Source organism: Biomphalaria glabrata, chromosome 16, assembly GCF_947242115.1.
Source record: "Biomphalaria glabrata chromosome 16, xgBioGlab47.1, whole genome shotgun sequence".
Classification (NCBI taxonomy): domain Eukaryota; kingdom Metazoa; phylum Mollusca; class Gastropoda; family Planorbidae; genus Biomphalaria; species Biomphalaria glabrata.
This window is the reverse complement of record NC_074726.1, coordinates 17,363,776-17,378,223: the sequence shown is the minus strand read 5'-3', so window position 1 is coordinate 17,378,223 and position 14,448 is coordinate 17,363,776.

Sequence of the window (14,448 nt, the reverse complement as noted above, 5' to 3'; positions counted from 1 at the left end):
CAATTAAACGAAATAATAATGTAATAAGTAAAGCGAATGTGTCAATGTAAAAATAGTGTGAATGAAGCTATCAAATCAAAATAGCTAATAGGCTTAAATCCATTTTTTAAAATTAAAACATTTGCTTTTGAATAATCTAGTGGATTGGATTTAGATGTATGTTAAACGTAGCTAATGATCCTTTCACGTTATTTCTCTTTCGCTACGAAAATAAAATTAGTTTTGCGAAAATGGGTTTACCCGAAGTCGATACATTCTTATCTATTAAAAACGAAAAGAGCGATAGCTTTGTTAAATAAATGGGATTATAAAGTGAACAATTAAACGAAATAATTTTTAGTACGCGATTCATGAATGAATATAGATCTAGGCCTATCTCAACTCGGCTTCGCAGCTTTCGTAAGCGAATGTAGCTTTAGAAAACCAAATTTGAATGTTTATTTGATCAAAAAATTAAATGAATGGACTTTAATTAATATGTTTATGTGTTAAAGTATAAAACTATCTGTGCGAAGAGAAGTTTTATCATCTTAGAGTTGGATTAGAGTTTTAGATCTAGGGATGGGATTATAAAGTAAACAATTAAACGAAATAATTTTTAGTACGCGATTCATGAATGAATATAGATCTAGGCCTATCTCAACTCGGCTTCGCAGCTTTCGTACACGAATGTAGCTTTAGAAAATCAAATTTGAATGTTTATTTGATCAAAATATGAAATGAATGGACTTTAATTAATATGTTTATGTGTTAAAGTATAAAACTATCTGTGCGAAGAGAAGTTTTATCATCTTAGAGTTGAATTAGAGTTTTAGATCTAGGGATGGGATTATAAAGTAAACAATTAAACGAATTAATTTTTAGTACGCGATTCATTACGGTATTGTCTAATGAAAGAATGTTCGTCAGGAAATCTGTAGTCACAGATATAAGGAACTAATTAATGTAAAAAATGCTTTTGAAACACAAAATTGAAGGTTAATTTTATTATATAATGAAATCAATGGATCTTCTTTTGTATTTTCATGTGTCAAAGTAAAAAACTATCTGCGCAAAGTGTATTTCTTAAAATTAGATCTAGGTCTAAATCCTTTCTATCTTTTCTCATGTCAACATTGTAGACATGGCCTAGATCCATAAAATACTATAGCTGTAATAGAGTCGGACAACTTTATTTTTTTTTTAGGGTCTTAAGTTTGTTTTAGGGCTACAAAACATACACTACGGTCTAAGTTGGTACCCAAGGAACATTCCTGCCTAGTTTTATCAAGATTGGTCAAGCGGTTTTGATGTCTATAAGTAACATACATACATACATACCCCTCACATTCTACTTTATAATATACTAGACATATGTTACCCGCGACCCGCGGGTCTTATTTGCGCATTACTGTCGATATAGTCACTGAGAGTGTTTTGTAAACAATTAAACGAAATAATAATGTAATAAGTAAAGCGAATGTGTCAATGTAAAAATAGTGTGAATAATGCTATCAAATCAAAATAGCTAATAGTCTTAAATCCATTTTTTTAAAAATTAAAACATTTGCTTTTGAATAATCTAGTGGATTGGATTTAGATTATGTTAAACGTAGCTAATGATCCTTTCACGTTATTTCAGTTTCGCTACGAAAATAAAATTAGTTTTGCGAAAATGGTTTACCCAAAGTCGATACATTCTTATCTATTAAAAACGAAAAGAGCGATAGCTTTGTTAAATGAATGGGATTATAAAGTGAACAATTAAACGAAATTATATTTAGTACGCGATTCATGAATGAATATAGATCTAGGCCTATCTCAACTCGGCTTCGCAGCTTTCGTAGATGGATGTAGCTTTAGAAAACCAAATTTGAATGTTTATTTGATCAAAATATGAAATGAATGGACTTTAATTAATATGTTTATGTGTTAAAGTATAAAACTATCTGTGCGAAGAGAAGTTTTATCATCTTAGAGTTGAATTAGAGTTTTAGATCTAGGGATGGGATTATAAAGTAAACAATTAAACGAATTAATATTTAGTACGCGATTCATTACTGAATTGTCTAATGAAAGAATGTTCGTCAGGAAATCTGTAGTCACAGATATAAGGAACTAATTAATGTAAAAAATGCTTTTGAAACACAAAATTGAAGGTTAATTTTATTATATAATGAAATCAATGGATCTTCTTTTGTATTTTCATGTGTCAAAGTAAAAAACTATCTGCGCAAAGTGTATTTCTTAAAATTAGATCTAGGTCTAAATCCTTTCTATCTGTTCTCATGTCAACATTGTAGACATGGCCTAGATCCATAAAATACTATAGCTGTAATAGAGTCGGACAACTTTATTTTTTTTTGAGGGTCTTACATTTGTTTTAGGGCTACAATACATTCACTAAGGTCTAAGTTGGTACCCAAGGAACATTCCTGCCTAGTTTTATCAAGATTGGTCAAGCGGTTTTGATGTCTATAAGTAACATACATACATACATACATACATACCCCTCACATTCTACTTTATAATATAGACTAGACATATGTTACCCGCGACCCGCGGGTCTTTATTTGCGCATTACTGTCGATGTAGTCACTGAGAGTGTTTTGTAAACAATTAAACGAAATAATACTGTAATAAGTAAAGCGAATGTGTCAATGTAAAAATAGTGTGAATGAAGCTATCAAATCAAAATAGCTAATAGGCTTAATTAAATCCATTTTTTTTTTCAAATTAAAACATTTGCTTGTAGGCCTACATATATTTGATTAAAATTTGAGATGAATAGACTAAATTTTGTATGTTCATGTGTATAAAGTATAAAGTAGATCTTGAGGTAGACGTAGATCTAAATCTACACTAATCTAGAGTTCTGTGCTGCGCATGCGTGACCTTTTTTCATGAATGAATTTATATAGGCCTATCTCAACACGGCTACGCAGCTTTAGCGAACAGTGAACGAATGTATTAAAAATGCTTTAGAAAAACAAATTTGAATGTTAATTTGATTAAAATATGAAATGAATGGACAATAATTAGTATGTTTATGTGTTAAAGCATAAAACTATCTTTGCGAAAAGAAGTTTTATCATCTTAGAGTTCAGTAAGAGTTTTAGACCTAGGCCTAGGAATAGACTCAGACCTCAGAAGAGAGATGTGTTAATGTGTAACCATTTGGTAATGTCTAATGAAAGAATGTTCGCCAGGAAATCTGTAGATATCAGGAACTAATTTATGTAAAAAATGCTTTTGGATAATCTAGTGGATTGGATTTAGATGTATGTTAAACGTAGCTAATGATCCTTTCACGTTATTTCTGTTTCGCTACGAAAATAAAATTAGTTTTGAGAAAATGGGTTTACCCGAAGGAAGTCGATACATTCTTATCTATTAAAAACGAAAAGAGCGATAGCTTTGTTAAATGAATGGGATTATAAAGTGAACAATTAAACGAAATAATGTTTAGTACGCGATTCATGAATGAATATAGATCTAGGCCTATCTCAACTCGGCTTCGCAGCTGTCGTAGGCGAATGTAGCTTTAGAAAACCAAATTTGAATGTTTATTTGATCAAAATATGAAATGAATGGACTTTAATTAATATGTTTATGTGTTAAAGTATAAAACTATCTGTGCGAAGAGAAGTTTTATCATCTTAGAGTTGAATTAGAGTTTTAGATCTAGGGATGGGATTATAAAGTAAACAATTAAACGAATTAATATTTAGTACGCGATTCATTACGGAATTGTCTAATGAAAGAATGTTCGTCAGGAAATCTGTAATCACAGATATAAGGAACCAATTAATGTAAAAAATGCTTTTGAAACACAAAATTGAAGGTTAATTTTATTATATAATGTAATCAATGGATCTTCTTTTGTCTTTTCATGTGTCAAAGTAAAAAACTATCTGCGCAAAGTGTATTTCTTAAAATTAGATCTAGGTCTAAATCCTTTCTATCTTTTCTCATGTCAACATTGTAGACATGGCCTAGATCCATAAAATACTATAGCTGTAATAGAGTCGGACAACTTTATTTTTTTTTTGAGGGTCTTACATTTGTTTTAGGGCTACAATACATTCACTAAGGTCTAAGTTGGTACCCAAGGAACATTCCTGCCTAGTTTTATCAAGATTGGTCAAGCGGTTTTGATGTCTATAAGTAACATACATACATACATACCCCTCACATTCTACTTTATAATATATATATATATATATATATATATATATATATATATATATATATATATATATATATATATATATATATATATATAAGAATAAATAAGCAGTATTTCTCAGTATTTTCTTGCATTCTTCACTGAAGAAACGCATTCTCCTTACCAAAAGCTCATTATTCATTCTATTAAAAAAGGACCTTTTGAATAATGTTGTACTTGAAAAATATTCTAATTTGAATTTATACGCCCTTAATACATTGCAAATAAAACCTTTTCCTTGAAAAGATCAGATACCCCACATATTTAGATTAAGGCTTTGAGGATCGCCGCCAAAAAAAAAATTCGATAAATAATATTCAATAAAATTCAAGCATAGATTGTGAGTTATAGTCCCAAATTTAACTAGAAAAATATTAGATTGAGTAAAGGTTGGAAAAAAGGCTACTCATCTCAATCGTGACTCTTATACTGAATTTTTTTTTTTTTTTTTGAATTCTAACTTTTCCAAAGCAAAGTCTTTCTTAAAATAATTATAATAATAATAATAATAATCTTTATTATCCGTAAGGAAATTTGTCTTACAATTTGTGCATTACACCAAACAAAAAACATTATAACTATAAGAAACCAAAATGTACATTCACACCAGACTCACTCATAATTTACATGTGACAAAGTTTATACCAGATTGTTCTTATTTAATGATTTGATTGCCAGGGGAACAAAAGAGTGTTTGTGTCTGTTTGTCTTTGCTATCGGTGTCTTGTATCTCTTTTGTGATGGTAAAATCACAAAATCCTGACACAAAGGGTGATTCTTTATTTCGAGGATCTTGTTAGCTTTTTTTATAGATGTTTGTCTCAAACAACTGCCCAAATGGGGTTTGTTTTTTGCCAATGATTTTGCCAGCAGCATTTAGGATTCTATGAAGTTTATTTTTATTTTTAATGCTCAGATTGCCATACCAGGCAGTGATATTGAAACTTAAAATATTGCAGATGTGAGCGTGATAAAACATAGCCAAGGCCTTTTCGCTAACATTAAACGAGGACAGTTTTCTTAGTAATCGTAATCTTTGCTGCCCTTTTTTGCTGATATAATCAGTATTTGCAGTAAAATTTAGTTTATTGTCTAGGATAGTACCAAAGTATTTAAAGGTTTGCACAATTTCAATAGTCTCTCCAGCTACAGAAACAATATCATTTTTCTTCTTGTCCCTACGAAAATCGATTATCATTTCTTTGTTTTTTTTTACATTTAATAATAAAAAATTATCTTTACAATATTTTTCAATTTGTTCTATTTCTTTGAAATACTCATTTACGTTTGAGCTCTCTGAGAGCAGGGCAAGAAGAGCCGCATCATCAGCGAATTTTGTGAAGGAGCAACAAGAACTATCGGATTGAAAATCATTGGTGTACAAAATTAACCACAATGGCGATGTCACAGCCCCCTGGGGCGCCCCTGTAGTAACTATGCGTTTATTAGATATAACATAGTTTACCCTAACCCTCTGAGCTCTCTGGGTCAAAAATTCATTAGCCCATAGTATTATGTATGGACTAATCTGCAACGCTTTCATCTTTTCAATGAGTAAATGAAGTTGTATAGTGTTAAAAGCTGATGAGAAATCAATAAAGAACAATCTTACATAAGTGTTCGGTAAGTCCAGATGTTTGTAGACACAGTTTAAGATATTTAGGATGGCATCGTCTACACCTTTACCCTTTTGATAAGCAAATTGTAAAGGGTCTAACTTATTACAATGATCATTCAGAAGAAACATTTTAACCAATTTTTCTAAATATTTAGACACAATGGAAGTAAGTGAAACAGGTCTATAGTCATTCATTTCCTTCGGTTTGGAAACCTTTGGCACAGGTACAATTATAGATGACTTCCACACAGGTGGTATCTCATGTTTTAGTAATGAAGTAGAAAAAATATTGTGGAAAGGTTCAGCAAGTTGTTCAGCACATTCTTTTAAGATTCGCCCTTTTATTCCATCAGGCCCACCAGCTTTCACTGGGTTGACGTTTTTGAAAATGTTACAAACTTGCTCTTTAGTAATCGCTAATTCTAAACAGTTGTTAACATTGACATCCTCAAGGGCTTTGAGTCTTAGATAATTAAAATCTTTCGTGTCGAAGCGACAATAGAAATCATTTAACTCGTTGGCCAATGTTTTTTCGTCTCTTGTAGCAAGATTATTTTTAATTTTGACTTGTGCTCCTGCCATTTTGTTCATGATGCCCCACGCCTGTCTCATGTCACTTGTATTAATTGAGTCTTCCAGCTTGGTGCGGTAGTTTCTCCTCCCTTCCTCAAGAACGACGTTGAGATTTCGTTGAGCAATTTTCCTTGTCTGTCCATCGCCACTCATAAATGCTATTTTCTTTTTGATTATTTCCCGTTTTATTTTTGCAGTGACCCATGTTTTATTGTTGGGGTATATCTTGATGCTCTTAGTACTGACACACATATTTTCACAGAATTTGATGTAATTTGTCACTGCGTCGACCCATTCTTCCAGATTTGAAGTGGTCTCCTTAAACAAATTCCAGTCAGTGCAGTCTAGACATCCCTGTAGTTTGAGAATATTGTCTTGAGTCCATTCTTGTACGTTTTTCTGAATGATTTTTCCTTCTTTAAGTTTCGTACGGTAAGTAGGCAGCAGTCGTATTGTTTTGTGGTCCGATGATCCTAGTGGTGGCTTTTCACGAGATGTGAATGCTCCTTTGATGTTACAATAACATAAGTCCAGAGTTCTGTTCTCTCTTGTCGGACATGAGATGTGTTGATAGAAGGTGGGTAGGTCAACCTTCAAGGTGCATTTATTAAAATCACCCAGTATAACTACTGGTGAGTCCGGTGACCTTGTCTGAAACTCATGCACTACGTCAGCGATGATTGCAGCTGCAACTTCCGTTTTGGCTGTAGGCGGAACATAAACCAGGACTATGTAAATAACACCAAAGTCTCGTGGCAAATAAAAAGGTCTCAATGAGAGCGCCAGTAGTTCTAGATCCGGACAGCACATTCTCTTTTTAACCGTGTAGTTGGTACAGTATTTGAGGTTGATGTACACACAAAGCCCCCCACCTTTCTTCTTCTTAGACTCAGCCGTTCTGTCAGATCTCACGCAAGAGAAACCATCAATAGCAATCAGGTTGTCGTTGTCATCCTCCTCTAACCATGTCTCAGTAAAAGCCAATAGACAACTTTCCTAAATACGTGGTCGTAGCGTACATGGGCACATATCTCATCCACTTTATTTCTTATTGAGCGGACGTTAGCTAGAATAATCGTAGGAAGTGGTGGACGAAAACCTCTTCTTCTCAGTCTTTGCCGTAGTCCTCCTTTTTTCCCTCTTTTCCTTGTACTAATAGAGGAAGGGTAGAAACAATTTATATGTGCATAACACGGTGGAAGAGGCTTCCTCTCTGAACGAAGTCCGAGGAGTTGATCTTTACTATAATAAAAAGATCTAGTACTAGATCGGCCGCCATCTTGGGTCGCCATTTTTCTTCTTTTATTTCTAACCAAATAACCAAAGTTGAACAAGTCTAGATCTAGTAAAACGTTTAATGTAAATACTCATTGTGGAGCCCACCTTGAAAACAGAAGTCTTCCTCTACATAACTAATTACAAAAGAACATTCAATATACATCCAGCAAACAAATAATAATGAATAATGAAAGCACAAATTGCATGTCGCCACAGTGCAGCGCCATTTGATATGATAAATTCATGTGAAATTACATAAACTCTGTCTGGAAATGGGAGGGGCGGTAGAATGAAAACGATTTATCCTCGCTCCTTTTTATAATTTCTGCTAATGATTGCATTTGGCATTTAAGAATAAGGGTGGGGCGACTCGATATAAGAATTTAATTTATAGCATATATAAATTATATTAGTGGCTGATTTTTTTTACATTTTGTAACTTCTTAACTATAATACAAAAAGAAAAAATATTGCTTTGTCCGATGAGGGAAAGGAGACGGCATGTATCGCCCCTCCCACCTTTTTCCTTTTATATTTACTAATCATAAAATTTGAGACTAGAGTGTGGTGCGACATAATATACAAATGGTTTCACATATCAATTATATAGATATTCAACTATTTTTGTTCACAAACTATGATTCCTCCATAAAAATAGGACCACTCCCCACTCAGAGGGCTAGAGCGGGGAATGCAGTACATGCAATCGCCCCCCCTCCTCCCTACCCCACCGAATCGGCCAAGATACCAGACGGGGAGCGACATAATATCAAATTTATATATCAATTCAACTAACCTTGTTCACAAACTATGATTTCTCCATAAAAGTAGGACCGCCCCCCCCCTCCACTCAAAGGGTTTAGGTGGGAAAGGCAGTAGAGGTTTCGCCCCCCCCCCCCCCCACCACCAATCGGACAACAGGGGAACGACATAATATCTGTAGCATTTTACGTCTCGAGAGACGATCTTTTCCCTTTGCAACTTCTTGTGTGACTAAAGAGGCCAATCCTTGATACACAGCTGCGATCGCAGGTTGGGCATATATAATCACCAGGCGTCGTTGCATTTTCACCCTTCTTTCTGCTTCTGTTGTGTATGACATCTACAATCTGTGACCCTTCCTTTATGCTCTCTCTCCATGTGGATCTGTCCAGTGCCACCTCTTATCAGTTGCCAGTGTCGATTTTGAAGAGCTTCATGTCGCGTTTGCATACATCCGTATAAAGTCGGCTCTCCTGCCTTCTATTAGATCGCCATACAGGATGTCCTGTGGAAATCGACCTACTGGCATTCTATGAACGTGGTCAAGCCAGCCAAGGCGTCTGCTGCTGATAACAGAGCGGATGTCCTGGCATCCTGCTCTTTGTAGCACTTCCTCATTGGTTATCTTATCTTGCCACCTTATTTTAAAGATCCGCCTTAGGCAATGGCCACCATGTCACGGTTGCAGAAAAGAGTCTGGGACAACATATTGCTGACTAGCAGTACTAAAGCCCTATTCTACCGGACCTGTGTGTTGAGCACCTTGCTATACGGAAGTGAAACATGGTCAACCTACTCATGGCAGGAAAAAAAGCTGAATGTCTTCCACCACCGACATAATATAAAGATCGGTTAAAATATCAATAACAAGTTTTAATCATATAGATATTTAATTGATTCTTTTAGCAAGCTGTGATTTCTACAAATAAATTGGACCGCCCCCCCACTCAAAAGTTTATGGTTGGGGGGGGGGGCGGATTGATGCTATCGCCCCCTCCCGACCCCACCAAATCGGCCAACATACCAGAAATGGGGGGGGGGGGCGAAATAATCTAAAAATAGTTTGAAATATAAATAATTAGTATATATTATTAACATAAGTAATAAATTCGTATACAAATTGTGTGACTTCTATACTAAAATTCGTCGGGGGTGGGCCGAGTGGGGGGGGGGGGCGATCGCCCCTACCGCCCCCCCCCCCGGATCCGCCAGTGATGACAATGCCCATGGCATGTGTGAGATCAATTTTCAAAGCAACTATAATTAATGGACTTCGTCTAAAACAAGTTCATTCATATATTCAAATGCGATTTTCTTTTTATATTAATAAGCTTGGCATTATTTTGGACCAATGTCTCACAACGGCTGATAACAGAAATCAGGCATAAACATTAGGAGAAAACACGACCCCTTAACTCAAGAAAACATTAAGAAACTAGAACAGACTCTAAATAGACAGTGAGATTCATAACAAACGAATATTCACAATTGATTTCAGTAACACCACTGCTTGGTAGACAATGATTTTTGTAGGCAAGCGGAGCGATTAATTCGCCAAACTCTTGCTTGGAGGCATCCAAAAGCACTACTGGCTCTGGCCAGACGGTTATCAACTTTCTTTGAAAACGATGCGTCATTCCATACCATGCTTCCTAGATATGTGAAGTGGTTTACCATTGATTTACCACGTTGAGAGGATGTCCATTTACCGGTGTAGGAGTAGGTTTTATTGGGTGAATTTTGGAACATGACTTAAGTTATTATTATTATTTTTTTAAGTTTATAGATACAACAAAAGAAGCGGCAGCGTATGCCAAAAATGATATGATGAATCCTTCTTAAGAATATTAACGCTATAATTTAAGTCTTTCTTCCATTTTATCTTTAGCGGCCCCCGAAAGGGGAAAAGACGCTATTAGTTTTGTGTGAAATGTCTGTCCGTCCGTCCCGTTTAGATCTCGTAAACTAGAAAAGATAGTGAAAATCCGACATCACAATATATTAGACCATTCAAAGTTCTGATGCAACGGCTACTGTTTTTTTCCGAAAGCGAAAAATCTAATTTTTTTAATCGTTTATGCAAGCATTTTTTTTCAAAGAGAAAAAGCTATTTAGTATGCATTATAAGTTAGACCTAATTTAAAACAAATAGTTATCTTGTAAATTGCATTTACTTTAACATTTTCTTTTATTTGGCAAAGAGATAATTTTTTTTTAGGATTCGAATAAGAGATTGAGCCTTATTAAATCAATTACATCAATTATAAGACTTCAATTAGGCCAGGGGTCGGCAACCTTTTGAGTCGGAAGAGCCAAAAATTACGATTTACAAAATTTCGAGGTTTTTAAAGAGCCACAAAGTTTTTTCTTGCCAACTATAAATAGTTCTCAAACATTGAATTTTTTTTAATAAAAAAAATCGAATTCATATACAAGTAGGTTAGTGTTTTTCACAACAAATTAGATAATATTTAAATGGCATTATTAAATAATTATTTTTTATTTCGATAACAACTAAAATAGCTAAACATTTACTTAAAACACCAACTACTTGTACTTCACTAACAAACAATTGAGCAAACAAATTCAATGGGAGCGATGACTTTACATGGTTTTAGAAAGTTTGGATACATTTGGCTCATACGGTAACATGATGTTTTTAGTTTCAAACACGACTCTAAATTTTCATTTGTTAGTTGGCTTCTTACTTTACCTTGCTCGCACGAATATGTCGATCCAAAGATAGTCAGCACTTCAAATGTCAACTTCTTCACCTCACTGTAGCAATCTGGAAGATTGTCCAAGCGGCGCTCCTTTTAAGGCTGTCCACTTTTGTTGCGTTACGTAGGCCTACTTACATTTCTTAACCTCCATCACTAAATGATCACTTACAACTTGCTTTTCAATTCTGGAAATTTTCAACTCCACAAAACTTTACTTTTTAAATCGATCAATCGTATTTCTAGATATCCTGTATCAATTCCATACCTTCTAGTGTGGATTTCGTTACTATTTGTGTTGAGATGGTGTACTAGGAATGCTAGAATAGTTTGTTGGTTTTGAATTGCTCAAATCTGTCAAGAAATTTATCTGTGATTTTTTTGTATAGCTGTGCTGAAGTAGTTCGTGTCAAAAGTTGCACTGATTTTATCGCGATACTGCTTTACACATTGAAAATGAAGTAACTTACCGCTCTGAATATTTTCTGCAAAAAGAATTTTTTTTTCTTCAAAACAAACCAGTTCTTCTATCAAAACATAGGATGGGTTTTCCTTTCCTTGCAGTTTTAGATTCAGCTCATTTAATTTCTCTGTTATATAAATCATAAAGTAAATTTTTTGCAACTATTCGTCCTTCTCTAATTCGGTGTGATCCCTTTTTTTCATTTTGAAATGTATTCAAGCACAAAGTAAAACGTTTCATCACCTTACCTTTGGAAAGTCATAGGTCGGAATACTGAGTCTCCATTTCGTTTAAGTGGTAGAGTGCTTTTGACCAGATGCTGTTAATAATCTTGATTACCAAATTCATGACCTCAACTATATCGGTCGGAATCGTTTTGGGTTCAAAGCGCTTCTTTGTGCATTAACATAAATATTTCTTGGTTTATTTTGCTCCGACGAATTGTTGTTGCTCTTTTATTTTTTCTTGTCATACATTTGGCTCTATCAGTTGCTATTTAAACGATTTTATTTAAATCGATCTTATTGTCTTCAAGGTATTTTTGCATGAGCTCTATCGTCCCTGTCTAGTAAGTCATGAGAGTGGTGGCAATCCTTGGGAAGACATATACCTGACAAATTGGGCAACTTGTGCCGTGTCATTATGTCGCAAGACTCATCTATAGCAAGTGATAAGGCAGAAGAAAGTTGAATATCTTCCACCTGCAAATGTGCTACATTTGAAGACATTTTAGCTATTCTATCGTACTGTTTCAGCGAATAGTGGCAAGTCTTTGAATTTTTTTTCAAGATTTCTGGTTTGTTTTTGAAATCACGAAACTGTTCTTCAGATGCAAGTAGGAAGCAGTCTTTCACATACTCATCATCGGTAAATGGTTTCCCTTTTTGAGCAATTTCTAGTGGTATACGCAAAGCTTGCAAGGATAGCATTACTTATAGATCGCTTCTAACTTTGAGAAGATAAATTTGCTTACAACTCGTTTACTTGAAACAACAAAATATACGTCACAGTCAAAGCAAGTGGTTGAGATGCCAATTCTTCTTGCGTCAAATCGAATTAAAACCTACATAGAAACATCCGACGACGGCGTCATTCGAGAGCTTACGACGGACTGACGACAGCGACGACGCGTGTCAAGGGGAAGGGGTGTAGTGAAAAGCGAGTACAAGTGGCTGAGAGATAAAATCGGCGCCTAAGTTTCGTTAAACGATTCAGAACTATTTTAAAAGTGTTTCGATAAAATAAATAATATTTGCGTATGGAACTAAAGAGCCGCAGATTCACATCCAAAGAGCCGCATGTGGCTCGCGAGCCGCAGGTTGCCGACCCCGGAGTTAGGCCAGGGGAGGCGCGGTAGCTGAGCGGTATAGCGCTTGGCTTCCGAACCGGGGGTCCCGGGTTCGAATCCTGGTGAAGACTGGGATTTTCAACATCAGAATCTTTGGGCGCCTCTGAGTCCACCCAGCTATAATGGGTACCTGACATTAGTTGGGGAAAAGTAAAGGCGGTTGGTCGTTGTGTAGGCTACATGACACCCTCGTTAACCGTAGGCCACAAAAACAATCAAGTGCATCGATAAGATGCATGAGAGATGTGACCTAACTTGTATGTGTGTGTCATGTGTCTGCCTACTCGATGCTACTTGAAGTACTACTTGCTTCGTATACGCCCATGTATGCTAGCCACTACTACTTGATAGCTCCTGTTGATAATACTGCCCATGGTAGATAAACTCTGCCTATAGTACAGGTACTCTTCGTGCCGACGGTAGCCTGCCACCCGTACTACTGTGCCCACAACAGACTTCAGATTGACACTCCGCTAACACTGAGTCACCGATAGAATTCAAAGTCAAGTTGTATGACAAAGTGACATTCTCTCATACATGTGCTAAGAGTGATGATTAAATATCTCAATTAAGGGATATGATGCAATCCCCTCCCCTTTATTTTCTCTATCTTTTATGTAAATAAACATCTTATAAAGCAGTGATTCCCAAAGTGGTCTATATAGACCCCCAGGGGTCTACGAAGACTTCCAAGGGGTCTACGAAAGTGAAAAAATAAATTGGGGGTCTATGAGATGTCTATGGGGGTCTACGATAATGAATTTCATTTCATTTGTGACTTTAATTTTCACTCCCATTAATGCAATTATTTCCTACACTAATATGTAAATGTACCTTTAATCCTTTAAATATTTATACTGCTATTCAAATGAAAAATAAAGATAAAGTTCAGAATACACCCACAAAATCTCTCTTCGACATCATATAGAGAAGATGATGCGTTTGTGAGCGTCTTACAATGTCTCGGAAAACACTAAAGGTAAAACATTGATTTTACCTGCCCTTGAAGTAGTATTAAAAACTTGTATTACACAAACCTACATCTGATATTATGAATTTTTTTAAAGCAACAATACAGTTCAAGGGCATATCGGATTAAAAGCTTCTTATGTAATTCTTTGCAAACGACATATACAGTTTGGGATCAACGGTCTAGCAGGCTCTGACAGGATGTAGAGCTGTTTGCTGCAAACTGCCTAAGGGTTGCTGGCTCCTTATTTTTCCTCAGGGTTGACTCACAAAACCTTTCCCATGTTTGAGTATAGCTGCAAGGCAGCAAAAGTTTGAATTCAGTTCTTCTGCTAGGTAGGTAGAAAGCGCCCGCCTTTCCAAAGCTTACTGGTTTTGGCGCTAGTTACTCGCCTTCGCCGCTTCTCCTGTTAGTGAAAACAGTTATGCGGACTCAATATTTGAGCCACACATGAAAGATCCAGAAATACAAGAGAAACTGCTCTTTGTGAAAACGTTTACAAGAATCCC